The 15,267-nt window shown below is 42.0% G+C and overlaps 1 long non-coding RNA gene across 1 annotated transcript in view; it reads left to right on the top strand.

Annotated features, from left to right (window-relative positions):
• The first annotated feature begins 4,304 nt into the window (after window positions 1-4,304).
• The window catches only part of LOC135981041 (uncharacterized), a 30,859-nt gene continuing 19,896 nt past the window's right edge, over window positions 4,305-15,267 (top strand). Inside the window, exon 1 of the long non-coding RNA XR_010598014.1 lies at window positions 4,305-4,813. This is a non-coding gene — a long non-coding RNA (uncharacterized LOC135981041). The remainder of the gene's footprint in view (window positions 4,814-15,267) is intronic.

The following is a 15,267-nucleotide window of genomic DNA, read 5'->3' as shown; positions in this document are numbered from 1 at the left end:
AACAGTACGAACAAGAAACCATTTTAAAAGTGTACTAAAGGGAAGCAGAGAGGGCCACCCAAAACCAACCCAGGGAAACCATTCGCTGACACCATGAGCAAAGCTTAGGAGCTGAGTAAAGTTCTCTTTGAACCATTCATATCAGAGGGTGATGGAGAGGCCCCAAATAAATATGCCATAATAATGCATGGGCGTAGGTGTGCTCCCATGCTGAGTGTGCTCCCTAGAGAAGGGACTGTATATGTGTTATTTGTTTGTACAGTGGAACTCTAATCCCTGTTTGGGGTCCTTAGATGCTATAGCAATAAATAATAGTAGAGCATATCAAAACATAGCATTGTACTCATAAAACTAAAAAGCTTAGCTCCAATAGATGGTTTATATTCCACAATATAAAGAGAGCTCTGTCACATTCTAGAAATCCTGTTAGCATAATAGCAGTTTTAGATCCACCTTTGGACCTGTACTGTAGAAGTACCAATGGACTAGACAGTGGAACATATGATGGGCTAGGTGGGTACTAGGTAGGGTGACCAGACAGCAACTGTGAAAAATTGGGACGGGGTTGGGGGGTAATAGGTGCCTATATAAGACATAGCCCCAAATATCGGGACTATCCCTCTAAAATCGGGACAGCTGGTCACCCTAGTACTAGGAAGTCAGACCCTGCGAGGTGGGAGGGTCCCAGAGCTCAAGCTGCAGCCTAAGTCTGGAAGTCTACACTGCCATTAAACAGCCCCACAGCCCAAGTCAGCTGGCATGGGCCAGCCGCAGATTTTAATTGCAATGTAGACATACCCTTAGTCTAGCTTCAATGCAGGGTAAAATTCTGGAGACTATGATAGGAAGACAGACAGACAGTTTGTTGATAAAAGTTTTCCCCAAATTGGAACCCATATAACATAGCTTAACAAAAAAACAAAACAAAACAGGCCAGACCATTCTACAGTAACTTTTCAGAGGTCGGTAAGCCAGTAAGGTTATTGACAAGGGAATTGTATCGTGTCTATTTAAACCATAGCAAAGTGTTTCACAGAATACCGCATAAATGATTCATTCAGAGACTGGCCAAAGTGAAGACAAAATAGAAGCATATAACAAATCGGTTCATAGGGGTTATAATAATAAGCATGAAGTCATTGTAAATGGCAGTGGGTCATAATGGGTAGAAATCATTAGCAGGATTATTTCTGAGGCTTCTGCTTTTCATGTTATTAATGACCTAACAGCAATCCTGGCTGTCCTCATAGAGTGGCAAATTTGATTATGAAACCAACATTTATAACATTAACACCTTAAGTGGCACATTAGCACATCATCACAAAACTGTAAACAGACTGGAGAAGTCATCTCAAAACTGGCTGATGGATTCTAATACTAGCAAAGTGTATAGAATACATGTATAGAAATTTATATCCTGCAGTGTAAAGAACAGGAATTTAATACTATTGGTCAAGGAAAGGGACTTGAGAAATCAAGTCAGCACTAGCATGAAGCTGAAACATACAGCTTCTTTGAGGCAAGACAGGCTAACAGGATCTTACAGGCTGCAGCGAAAGGGAAAGGAGATGATGCCATGGACAAACCCCACCTGGAGAGCTGCATCCAGTTTCGGAGACTCACCTCAATGGGGATATACTAATTCTGCAGAAAGTCCAGAGCAGAGCTGCTAAACTGATCAGAGATAAGGAGGGTCTTAGCTATTATGATAGATTGAAGTGTTTAAGTCTAAACATTATGGAAAATGGGACGCTTGGGGGAATCTTCTTGCAGTATGTGAATACGAAACAGGATCATAGACTTAAGTAAAGATCTACTCCAATTAAGTATGAGAAGGAATATAGACACGCTGAAAAATTCAGAAACAAAATGTAGATTTCAGACCCTACATATAGCCTAAACAGAGGCTTTTTTTGGGGGGGGGGTCCTTTGGAGAATAATCATCAAGGTGTGGGGGAGGACAATTATTTAGACATCAAGGGTATATCAGGGTGCAAAATGGCATCAGATGCTCAACTATGGTGATTGTTGCAAGGGATTCACAAGTGATCACGTCATTTGAACTTGGGAAGGATTTTTTCTTCAACTCATGTTGGCAGGGGTCAGGGGAGGGTTACCCAACACTCAAGGTTTGAGCAGCAATCATCTGTTAGCCTCAAACTTTTATGAATAAAGTAGAAATATTATTTATGTCCATTATTTCACATTTTTGCAATTAAATCTAGGTAGGTTGTTAACACGGGCATCAATAAGCAGAGGAGCAGAATTTGATACATTAAGATGCACATCAAAGCACAAACAACAGCTAAGAGGGCAGAGCTGGCTGAAAATTTGTGCTTATATTAGGTATTGTGAATTTTGGCAATTTTTAAAATCAATGATTCACAAATACACTTTTTCATTGCCATGCTCTATAAATGGACACAAATTACGAATAAATATTTGTTATGAATATTGGCTCTTTTTTTCAACCAAATAATTACCTGTGAATAAACCTTTGCATTATTTGATCAGCTCAAAGAAGTTTTGCTCCACTGTTGCTGGATATCTCTTATGTAATGTACAGAATCTTTCACTGTATCATATGCTGCCTGTGTAGACAGACATAGTTGTTTGCTTGATTTTTTTTAAAGTCAGCTGAAAGGTTGCTGGGATACCTAGAAAAATTCTAACTCTGATAAGTTTGCTCTTTGAGGATTCTAGTTTTGTTGTTTCTTAACATTGTCTGTCTGTTTTTTTGTCTGTTTGGGGGGATTGTTGTTTTTTGTTTGTTTGTGTTTGTTTTACTAAAAATTGTCTTTGGTTAGGCTTCCCTCACCCCTGATCTTGTCTCCATTATCTTATGACTTATGCCATGTGCAGTCTGTCCTTTATTTTAGATTTGGACTATGATAATGTTAGGGTTAATGAGTCAAATTTTCAAAAGCACCAAGCCACTTAAGAGTCTAAGTCCTATTGATTTTCAGTGGGTAAGTCAGCACCTACGTCAGTTAGAGTTTTCAGCTGCCTAAGTCAGCTGGGTGCTTTTGAAAATTTTGCATAATAACTTGCTTGGTTTCCCTCTTTTGACAATATGCCGTGTACCTGTAATTATTATTTATTCCTCATGTTCTTGTATATCTAGTTTGCCTTCCATTCAGTAAGGCTTAATTAAAAAACAGGTAATATTTCCATTCAATGGAAGTGTGGGTCTTTCTAAAGAAGAGTAGATCTGGAAGCAGCTGCCCTACCTGGCCATTCTTAACTGCAGCCAAGAGAAGGAGATAGGTAGGAAAAAGTTCTGAAACTGAGGGTACTTACAGAACAAGACAGGACTTTGGCCTCCTCCTCATAAATTTAATTTTTCATTACAGCTCCTTACAACCAGAAAACACTGGCAACATTGTAAACTGGGGTTCCAGTTGTAAATAGTTTATAAAGGGTTAATACATGATCCATAGCTATTTTAATAAATGCTTAATAAATTCTTAGATTGTTGTAGATTTTTAAATGTCAATAGATTACTTATAATCATAGCTCATAACCATACATAACATTTTCTACAAATGTGTTTATAAGCAACTATAACACATACTGATGTCTGCAAGATTGTAACATCTTTTATCACTTATGAACCCTTTACAAACCAGTTATAAATGGAATCGTAAAGTAAAGTGTAATCAAAATCATAATAAGGCAATAGGGCAAACATAGCCATGTGGTTCAATCTGAGTAGATTGGAAGAAGGAAGACAGGAACCCTATCCAATATATTTGGATGGGTACATCCTATCACAAGGAGAAGTAGCAGCAACATTTTCCTAAGGCAGTGTCAGTGATGGTACAGTACCTCAGATTAAAACTGCATACAAACCATTTTACTGCCACGTAAGCTAAATGTAGGGAGGTTTACTGAATAAATTAAATAGGCAATTGTGATTACCTGTGATATTAAAGATAGATAAGGTTGTGTCAACTAAGCTGGAATGTCCTGGTTTTATTTTTTTCAGCAGTTTGGAGGAGTATGAAAGTAAAAGTGTGACATCTCTCTGACACGAGGGATACATTTCCCCCATACAAGAGCTAAAGATATATGTAGAAAGAAAGAAAAAGAATAAGAATATATCTATGTCCTACGGGGGGAATAGAGTTTTAATGAACACACAAAGCAAGTAGGTGACATCTTTATCAGCCCTCATAAACCTTGATTGAACACACAGTGATAAGGCCTGTTTAAACTGTCATCCTCGTGATAACATAGACAGAGTCAGCTTGGGCCTTAGCAACGACCTGGGTAAGAAAGGCCTTTCCAAAAGTGCAGGCACCCTTAGGTAATGTATATCCTGTAAACAGTTCAAGCTTCTGCAGCTGGTTTACTTGTGTGATTGTGGGTGGGGGTGGATGAGCCTGTATATGCACAATTTCTTGTGGCACCAGCTTTAAGGGCATTTTCTTCAGAGCAAATCTCTGTTTTTGGCGATGGTGAATAGTCTGGGATGGATGGGTGCTTTGAGCCGGGATGACCTTTAGCACTTAGATCTGCAAATACAGAGAACTTCGTATGAGTGGTTTTAAAGGATTTAAGAGAAGCCTGCTCTGGTTTTCTGCCAACATCATAAATGAGGTGAGTAACACACGGCACTTAGAAGCGAATGGACTTGTGGGGCCAGAGTCTCTGTTGCAGTCAGTGGAGGTATAACGAGTTACAACAGCTGAGCTTCTGGCCTGGAATATTTGGAATGATGAAATGCCTTAATACTTGGAATTTTCTTCAGCATCTTCTCTTGGACAGTTTTCAAACATCTTCTAGAAATGCCATGGAAAATATGTGGCTAGTAAGTAAGATTTTAATTCTTTAGCCATTCTTTTCCTTTTCTTTATTTGCTGCTTTTGACCAGTCTTGAACTTTTATCCTTTCCTCAAATGTTTTTCCTTCACTCTCATGCCCACAGTGACACCTACAGGCTGAGTTTCACAGAAAAGTTACTATAATGCTCTAGCACTTTGCAATGAGTCACCATAAACCAGACACAAAGTACTGGCCTACTGTCAGCTAAGGTGGGAGATGAGATGGCACAAAGGATCAGGCTTTCATCTCTGAAGATTTATTTTGACTGAGATCAGAAAGGAATATGTGGCCTCACTCTAGTGTACAGCACACAGCAACATATACCAAACAAATTAAAACAATGTTGAGACTCCCAATACTAAAATAGTGCACTGCTGCAGGACAAGGAGGGAGGACTATCAGAGGAGAGCAAGCTGAGAAAGCTCACACGCCCACCTGTCTACATTCTGCATGGTGTTAGCCAGGGTTCTGAGTAGAGCTGGCTAATTATATAATTTATTAGATTTGTAGAAATGTTGAAAGGATGCCTGTGTTCCCTTGATGAAACTAGAAAATACATCCTAAGTGTAGCAGTAGAGTTTAAGATAACCCGTCACTGATAAACCAGGCAATTTAACTCTATTTTCAAATTCCTGGGGAAACAAAGATGAAAGTCAGCAGACTTGGCTATTTCAAACCAATGTGGGCGAGTATATTCCAAAGCTGCTGGCTTGGCATTCTCTGTGAGAGTTCACAGCTCTTTTATATTTATACCAATGAAACCTCGGCTTGAGCACCTCTGCTGGTCACTCCAGTGGCAGTATGGCACAAGGAATGAGGTGGTCTCTCAGGTAGGTCTTGGCCATTTAGGGCTTTTAGAAGTCAAAACCAAAACTTAAACCAGAAGTGCTCTGGCAGCAAAATCCAATACAAAATTCTGCACGTGGCCATCTATGGATTTTTGGTAAAGTATCCAATGTTTCTGTTAGAGCTTCAGAATTGTTCACACAAGTTCCTAAAGGGTCAAAGTCACATAACATTGAACACCCGTATGTGACCAAAACCGTCAAAGACTCTCAAAGTCTCAGATGCTCAAGACCACAAATACAATCAAACCAAAATATTTACAGCTCCCAAGATTTGAACAGCTCTAGTCTAAGCTAAAATTTGGGTGTTAGTCACTGCATGGTTCACACCAACTGAGGGCCTGATCTGAGTCTTTCCATTGACTTCAATGAGCTTTGGATCAGGCCCTGGAACTTTACAAACTGTGGGGAAGATTTTTAAAGGCCCAGGCCTTAGGCACCTAAATCCCTCTGAAAGTCAATAGCAGTTAAGCACTTAATTGCCATTTGTGCCATCAGCCCCAAATTTATAAGGACTAAATTAATTTACTATCTCTTCCCCAGCCCTACGGGTGAACATCATTATTTGTTTCCTTTAATTCATTAATGAACGAAGCAGCCATCTTTGCCAACAACCCTTTACCATCATTTGTCTCAGCGCTTTGCTACAATGTATAATAACTTGCTCTAGTGGAATATAGTGTAATTTGGTGGATTATTATTTTCTTACCTCAGTGTTTAACTCAGATATTAAAACCTTCTCAAACTAGTTGTTCCTACGTAATTCTAACAGGAGCATTCTTGTATTGTTACTAAATTCAATTTCACACTTAGCTAATTCCCCCCCCCCCCCAATTTGCTAAAAATCTGCAAGAATAAGTGAATTTAATGTCCACCAAATTGAGAGCCTATAAAAGGAAATCCTCTACCGGGCCTGATCCAATACTCCCCGAAGTCAATGGGAGTCTTTCCACTGACATTTGATTGAACCGTTTTATCCACAGAACAGCACCGGCAGCAGCAAGTACAAGCTTCACTACAAAGCTCTGCGAATACAGTTCATCCTTCCTTTGGAATGAGATGACAGGAGTTAACTCTCCATGTCCATTCAGTTGTTGGAATCTCTGCTGAGATCAGTGCCAATTGTGGCAGTAGTTTCTGTGACAGGGAATTCTTTTATTTTATTTAGGAAGGGGCCAGAGACCACTAAGCTTATTTCATATATGCCCCTTAACAGCTGCCAAGATGGTTGCAAATTTCAGTAGTTATTGACAGTGTTTATTCTAGTTGTAGACTCTAATATGGCACTCTGACCTCCCGTACACTAAAAGATCTATTCTCCCTTCCCTCCAGTGATGTATTATTTTGATGTGCTTTCCCCAAGGTCTCACAGGAAATCTGTGGAAGAGCCAAGAACAGAATCCAGATCTCCTGGGTCCCAGTCCAGTGGTGTTACCCCAAAACCATCCTTCCTGGGGCTTGATAAGAAATGGTGACTTTCCTATCTCCTAGAACTGGAAGGGACCTTGAAAGGTCATTGAGTCCAGCCCCCTGCCTTCACTAGCAGGACCAAGTACTGATTTTGCCCCAGATTCCGAAGTGGCCCCCTCAAGGATTGAACTCACAACCCTGGGCTTAGCAGGCCAATGCTCAAACCACTGAGCTATGGGAAAGGCTATATATCCTAAGTTAACTAAGGGGGAAAAAATTGACTTACGTGGCTATTCACACTTGGATTTAAACTAGTACAAACGAAAACAGAATTTGTCCTATTATCCATAAAACGTCCTTAACAAAAAAAAAAAGAGGGTTAGTTTGATTTTATTTTGAATGGAGTATGTTGGCTTGAAAGAGTGCAGTAAAGACTTAAGACATGCAAAGCATATGAAATTGGGGGAAAAAACTGGATTGTGTCCACACTCATGATATAAAGTAAAAAGCGAATGTATCCTGTCCATGAACATGCAAGGTACCTTTGCTGATTCTTTTATACAAAGGCATTTTAGGCAACTTTGTATTATTTCCCATACCTAGCAGCATTAATATTCTTTCTGGAAGAGGGAGCAGAGATTATTATATCCATGGAAAATTCTTATTTACACAGGACTTTCCTTAGAGCTGAAAAAACTTACCCAGTGTGCTCCCAGCCAAACTCCCTAGTGAAGTGAAAAATTCTTCCATCTGATAAGAAACTTGTTTTGGGGCAGGGTTTGCTTTTGTTCCTAACAAAGGAACCACTCTCCTTTGCAATGGAGAGGTTTCACTCCCTGAGTTTGCTTTGATTTCGACAGCTCTACTCAGCAGAGACCAACTTTAATCCCTGATGGCCGATATTCACAGCACACAAGGAGTGCCATCAACCCACATTCTCCCAAATCTGATCCGTGTGCTTTCCCCATACCTTGCTGCATAAGACAACTGGATGTTCCACCTTTGAAACTTTATTAAAATAAAAACTATAATTGCATGGGTAAGTAATCCCTGAATAATGTTATCAGGGGATATGTGAATTCTCCATGTTGTTGGAAATTTCACCAAGAATCTAATTAAGGGTCATTAGTAGGGTTACCATATTTTAAAAAAACAAAAAGAGAACACTCTACGGGGCCCCGGCCCCGCCCCGAATACACCCCTTCCCCACCCCAGTCCCACCCCAACTCCACCCCTGCCCCAACCCCGCCCCCTCCCCTGAATGCTCCGCCCCCTGCTCCTCCCCCTCCCCTGCTTCCCGTGAATCAAATGTTCGCGGGAAGCCTGAAACAGGCAGGCAGCAGGTAAGCTGGGGCAGGGGTGGTGGGGCGCGGGGAGGCGTGGCCCAGTCCGGCCCCCCCGTCCGAGCAGCTCTGGCCCCGGGGTCTCTGGCTCGGCTCAGCTCGGGCTCTGGGGCGTCAGCCCCGGTTCCAGCCGAGCGGCTCCAGCCTGCCCCGGCCCCGGCGACTCCAGCTCGGCTCGGGCCCCGGGGCACCGGCCCGTCCGAGCGGCACCGGCCAGCGGCCGAGCACCCCCAGCCCTGGTCCCAGCGACTCCGGCCCAGCCCCGGCCCCAGGCGAGCGGCGCCCTATTTTCCCGGACATGTCCGGCTTTTTGGAATTTCCTCCCAGATGGGGATTTGAGGACCAAAAAGCTGGACGTGTCCGGGAAAATCCGGATGTATGGTAACCCTAGTCATTAGGGACCTCCATTTTTTACATAAAATCTAGCTCACCAATTTCTGTGGGTGCCACTGATGTATCTGAAATTAAGTTAAGTCTCCAGTCATAGCTCAGTGGTTTGAGCATTGGCCTGCTAAACCCAGGGTTGTGAGTTCAATCCTTGAAGGGGCCACCTAGGGATCTGGAGCAAAAATCAATACTTGGTCCTGCTAGTGAAGGCACTGGGCTGGAGTCGATGACCGTCAGGGTCCCTTCCAGTTCTATGAGATAGGTATATCTCCATACCTGCCAGGGCATCCCACAGACATTTTCTCTTTTCTGGTGTTTAAAAAAAAAAAAAAAAGAAGGTTTCCCCTTACAAGTAGCTGGGAGCAGCTTACATCCCAGAGGCTGTGCGTGAACAGCCCAGGAGTGGGGGTTCTCACAGCAGAGCAGGATAAGGCTGGCTCCCAGAGTCAAGGATTGCAGTGGCCCAGCAGATCACCAGTCGAGATAACACCAGAGGGAAACGTCACACATATCCCTCCAGTGCGAAGGATGTCACTACAGAACAAGTGATAGATGGCATTTTCTCTCCCATCACTGCTAATGCTGGTGGTGTTTCACCTGCACTAGAGTAAAAGAAGAATTTCAGAAAGACTTAAGTGCAGATAAACCCCCTTCGCTCTATGCTCTCACCTGCGCAGGGTCACTGCACACCATTCCAATATGGACATGTAACTACACGTGTTGCACCTACACTTTTGCAGCCAGTCTTCCCAGCTAAGTCCTGCAATGCTTTCCCCCACTTTTCAGGGATCACACTGCCTACTAATCACCTGCTCTCCTCAATCCCATGGCATATTGAATTCAGCTGGTCCAAGACCACTGAGGTGATTTCAGGTCTGCCCATTATCCTTATGTAACATACACACCTCCTGGGTGTGGTGTTCTGTCCCATCTAGTGGCACTGAGACCGGGGGGGGGGGGGGGGGGGGAGGGGAGGGGAAAGAGAGAGAGAGAAAATGAGTCTACTCTACAGCCTTAGCTAAGAGCCAGTTAGCTTTTAGCTCATGCACTAAGCTCCAGAGGTCCCCAGTTCGATCCTGCCCACCAACGACCGGGGTCTGTCGGTGTTACACTAGCACACCTATCTATCATAAGTACTTATATGGCCTCACAATCCTTAATGAATCTATTCTCCTAATATCCCTGTGAGGAAGGGAAATGTGATTATACCCATTTTATAGGAAGGTAAGATGGGAAACATGGAATTTAAGTGACTTGCCCGAGGTCAGACAGCAAACCTATGGTTATCAGGGAATTGAACCCAGATCTCCCAAGTCCCGGGCTAGCACCCTAACCTCTGGACCTTCTTTCACCTCCTGATAGCAACTGATGCAGATTTTGGGTGATCTCCACCAGGTCCCCACCTACGTCAAATATGCAATCAATGACAGGTTATTACGAGGAATAAAACTAAAATGTTGTTTTTGCATTAAAAGTTTTATTAAAATATACATTTTTATATTTACAGCATAATTATCTTTAAAATAGGATGCTTAAAATGGTGGCAGCTATAATTTATCAATATTTTTATTTTAGAGGTATAATTTTTAAATTTGGCTTGTGTGTTCTCTTGCCTTCTATATTTAAAAACAAAAAGGAGAAACAGAGAGAACATTAGTATAACACTTAAAGAGTCAGGAAGATAAATGCATTTATATTTACCCTTACTGCAGCTCAGAATCTAGGCACTGCCAGAACAGTGTCTCTAGACACCTTGAAAAGAAAAAACAGAACAAAGAATATTAGTATAAATTACACATTCAGGGTCTAAGCCAAAACCCACTGATGTTAGTGAAAACACTCCCATCGACTTCTATGGGAGATGGACCTGGCTCTTGGTCACTATGCAGCCTAACCTTCCGCAAACAAAACTCTATCAAATTGGTCTGAGCTACCATTTCTCTCCCTCAATCTCCCAAGAGGACCTATATAAACCCCAGAGGGATCACAGCCAATAGGTGGTCTGTGGTGGGGAGAACATGATATGGCAGATCTCTTCCCCCTTGCCCCTAGCCTGAACAATGTCCATCTCTGGATTCATAGATTCATAGATTCTAGGACTGGAAGGGACCTCGAGAGGTCATCGAGTCCAGTCCCCTGCCCGCATGGCAGGACCAAATACTGTCTAGACCATCCCTGATAGACATTTATCTAACCTACTCTTAAATATCTCCAGAGATGGAGATTCCACAACCTCCCTAGGAAATTTATTCCAGTGTTTAACCACCCTGACAGTTAGGAACTTTTTCCTAATGTCCAACCTAGACCTCCCTTGCTGCAGTTTAAGCCCATTGCTTCTTGTTCTATCCTTAGAGGCTAAGGTGAACAAGTTTTCTCCCTCCTCCTTATGACACCCTTTTACATACCTGAAAACTGCTATCATGTCCCCTCTCAGTCTTCTCTTTTCCAAACAAACCCAATTCCTTCAGCCTTCCTTCATAGGTCATGTTCTCAAGACCTTTAATCATTCTTGTTGCTCTTCTCTGGACCCTTTCCAATTTCTCCACATCTTTCTTGAAATGCGGTACCCAGAACTGGACACAATACTCCAGCTGAGGCCTAACCAGAGCAGAGTAGAGCGGAAGAATGACTTCTCGTGTCTTGCTCACAACACACCTGTTAATACATCCCAGAATCATGTTTGCTTTTTTTGCAACAGCATCACACTGTTGACTCATATTTAGCTTGTGGTCCACTATAACCCCTAGATCCCTTTCTGCCGTACTCCTTCCTAGACAGTCTCTTCCCATTCTGTATGTGTGAAACTGATTTTTTCTTTCTAAGTGGAGCACTTTGCATTTGTCTTTGTTAAACTTCATCCTGTTTAACTCAGACCATTTCTCCAGTTTGTCCAGATCATTTTGAATTATGACCCTGTCCTCCAAAGCAGTTGCAATCCCTCCCAGTTTGGTATCATCTGCAAACTTAATAAGCGTACTTTCTATGCCAATATCTAAGTCGTTAATGAAGATATTGAACAGAGCCGGTCCCAAAACAGACCGCTGCAGAACCCCACTCGTTATGCCTTTCCAGCAGGATTGGGAACCATTAATAACGCCTCTCTGAGTACGGTTATCCAGCCAGTTATGCACCCACCTTATAGTAGCCCCATCTAATTTTGGATCTTGGAGAAGAAATGAGAAGAGAGAAAATAGTTAATACATCTTGAAAAAAAAAGAAAAAATTCACTATCAGACATCCAAAGAGTTACGCAAAAATGTTACAATTAGCTTCCCTCCGTCCACATGAGCCAGTGCTCATTACAGTAGACCCTTAGTATACAGAGAAGACAAGAACAGCATCCTCTTCCCCAGCTGCCATTCCACCTGGCTGGAACAGTGTGCGAGCCTAGCTTCTCAGAACACATCAGCCGTAAGAGAATCAATCACTGGACTGAACCAAGAGTAATATGGAACAAGTACTTCAGTTTCCTGTGCAATGGACTGGGCAAATTCCGTGTGGGAATACTTTTCATTAGTTCTGTAGAGTGGATAGTTCCAACCAGTGCAAGGCGGTGCTAGCAACACTTAGCCAAGCCCTTTGTGCTTGGAACAGCACATTGTCTAAATAGGCAAATGGATCAGAGATGTTTTTATTTTAGTTGTCACACCACGGAGAGGTGAGAGAAAGGGAAGAGTGATGGTTTTATTGTGCCAAGGAGCCAGCACACAGTTTAGCATGCACATTAGGAAATGCACACAGTATAATTACTATTTATTTTATACAGCTTTCATACAGACTATCACAAAACACCTTACAATCATTGACATTGTAAGGATTATGAAAGCTTAGTGGGGAGAGTATTACAGGGAAAGCAGTTTCAAATGTACTTCCATACAAAGAGCCAGCACACTACACTGTGAGAGGGGTAGAGGCCAAATCCCACCACCCTTACCCATGCAAACAATGCTTGCTCACATGAATAGTCCCATTGAACTAAATGGGATTACTCTAAGAACTACTCATGTAAGTAACGTTTGCAGTACTGGGGCCAGAATTCACTTCTATACAATGCAACCCTTTCATAGTAAAGTTCCTCAGGTTATCACCAAGAGAATGTTGTTATAAAAATTTGTTAGTGCCACAAGTACTCCTGTTCTTCTTTTTGCGGATACAGACTAACACGGCTGCTACTCTGAAACCTGTTATAAGAAGAGGTACAGTGGGAAATGGGAACTGCAGCCAGCCTATGGAAAGCCAGTCATTCCTACCTGATCCTCTTCATGTCCCTCTGGGAGCAGCTGTAGCAAGACTCAATGGGATCTAGGTTTAGCCCTCCCTCACGGGGCAGGGTTAACTTCTCTTCTCCATACCACTGCCATTGAGATGGAGGAGGCGATGACAATCGTCATGTTCTCGGGGGACTAACAAGGTAGAATGAGTTTATAGTGGCAGAGAAATTTCACTATATGCAATTCAGAAATTTCACATTTTACTATATGCAGTTTTAGAGTGAACTAATGTGTAGAAAGAGGGTCCTACTCTCCCCTATACCAAGAAACCTGGTCAGTCACACTTTGAGGCAGCTGGAAGCTGAAGATGCAAGGAAATGACTTTGAGAGGGAAGGAGTGAAAGGTTATGCTACCCACTGTGAACAGGTTGACAGAAGGAGACAGAAATTGAGGAGTCTGGAGAAGGAGTTTAGAAGAACTGAAATGGGAGGATGGAGAGAAGGCGAGGAAGAAAAAAGAAAATGCTGCAGCTCCCAGAGTTCTCAAGATACGGAGGCCCTCTCTCAACTCACTGCACACAAGGAAGAATCTCAAGTGGATGTCTGTACCAAACTGAAAAACTCTCACGATTAAACAGACTCACGCACCTTTTTGAGAAATGATTTTGGTGTAAATTTTGGGAAATTCTCCTGCTAGCCTTGTCGTCTGGTCTGCTTGACCTCTTTCTACGGGGTAGAGTGGTGCAAATGATAAAAGCATTCACTTGAAACAACTGTTTCCAGGGGCCTTTCACGCCCAAAGAGAAATTGAGAATTTGGACAGTACCTTCCACTGACTAGGCTGATATGGTTCAAAGCATGTTTAACCATTAGCAGTGTCACTATAGAGTTAGAGGGGTAGAGGGAAATATTAATCAAGTCTAGGCCTCTATGAAGTTTTGGGATACTCTGGGACGTATAGGACACTAATGCAGGAGAAGCAGAAATCAAGTGTTCCCTTCTCCTATCCACTGGACAGTCTCATTTTAATCTTATCTGCTACAACTTCTTGCTTCTGAAAACAAATCTGCAAGACTAAATGAATATTTTAAAGCTACAGCTAAAGGTAAACACTCCATTGGAACTTTGCCCTAATCAATAGTAGCAATGTGCATGTCACATGGGAGTCAGAGGATAGACTATGGCTGCTTACTAGTCAGCAAATAAGTTAATTATACTTGCTCCAGCTTGGAGAATGGGACAAGTGAAGGTCCAGTCCGCCCATATTAATGCAATCATCATTATCCTTATACTTTGTTTGCTTTGTGATTATGACACAAAGATCTAAGGTTCTTGTCACAGTGGAGCGGTGTTACTGACCCCTGGTGGCAGAAACACATTAGTACAGTCCAAAATGTGTGCAATTTTCACCTAGAAAACAGGTTCAGGTTTTAATTCAAGTTGACTGTCATCTCTTGCAGAATATCGGGCTTTTATTACAAAAGGAAATCCGCCAAAACAGGCAATTTCCGCACACAATGCTGTGATGTCCAAGGAGATGGTACATCCTCGTAAGTGGATTTTCCCAGTCTTGGATAGATTAGCACAAATTAAATGTCACACTGATCTGGTTATGACAGGAGCAGCAAATTAAGTTTAAATGAATTCACATCACTATAAGAAGTAGTTGCATTAAGTATGCAATGGTAGAACAGTGACATTTTTTGTAGCAATTCTGAACTGTTACTTTCTCAGCTAGTATTTTGCTCTTGATTTTTAAAGTACCGTAAAACATTTAAGTAAATGACAGTGGTTTCAGAACTAAAAAAAATTGCTTTTCTAAAAATTAAAAACAAATTTAGGATTAAAGACTTTTTCAAAGCCACTTGGGACCTTTGGACACATACTGTATCTAAATCCCCTACACAGCTTTGAAAATCTCAGCCAAAAATCTTTTAACATTAGCAAAACTACAAAGATGCTTTATTCTTAGAACATACAAGAATCCCCAAGTCTAAGCTACCTCATTGGCTTGAACAGAGTGTGATGACAAGATTCTCCCCCCCCCCCCACACACACACACCCATGTATTCTTCAGAACCTGTTGATTCTTGCTTTTAAGTAAGATCTTTCAGTTTATGCCCAGGTATGACTGTAAACTGAGTGACTATGATCTTTTTCTCAAAAAGATTTTAAAAAACCCTTCATCCCCAACAGATACCAAAATATGTACCACATCTTCCATTCTAATACAAAACTTTAACA

The sequence above is a fragment of the Chrysemys picta genome, chromosome 2 (genome assembly GCF_011386835.1).
Source record: "Chrysemys picta bellii isolate R12L10 chromosome 2, ASM1138683v2, whole genome shotgun sequence".
Lineage (NCBI taxonomy): Eukaryota > Metazoa > Chordata > Testudines > Emydidae > Chrysemys > Chrysemys picta.
The sequence above is the reverse complement of the archived record's forward strand: the minus strand, read 5'-3'. Positions and strand labels throughout refer to the sequence as shown.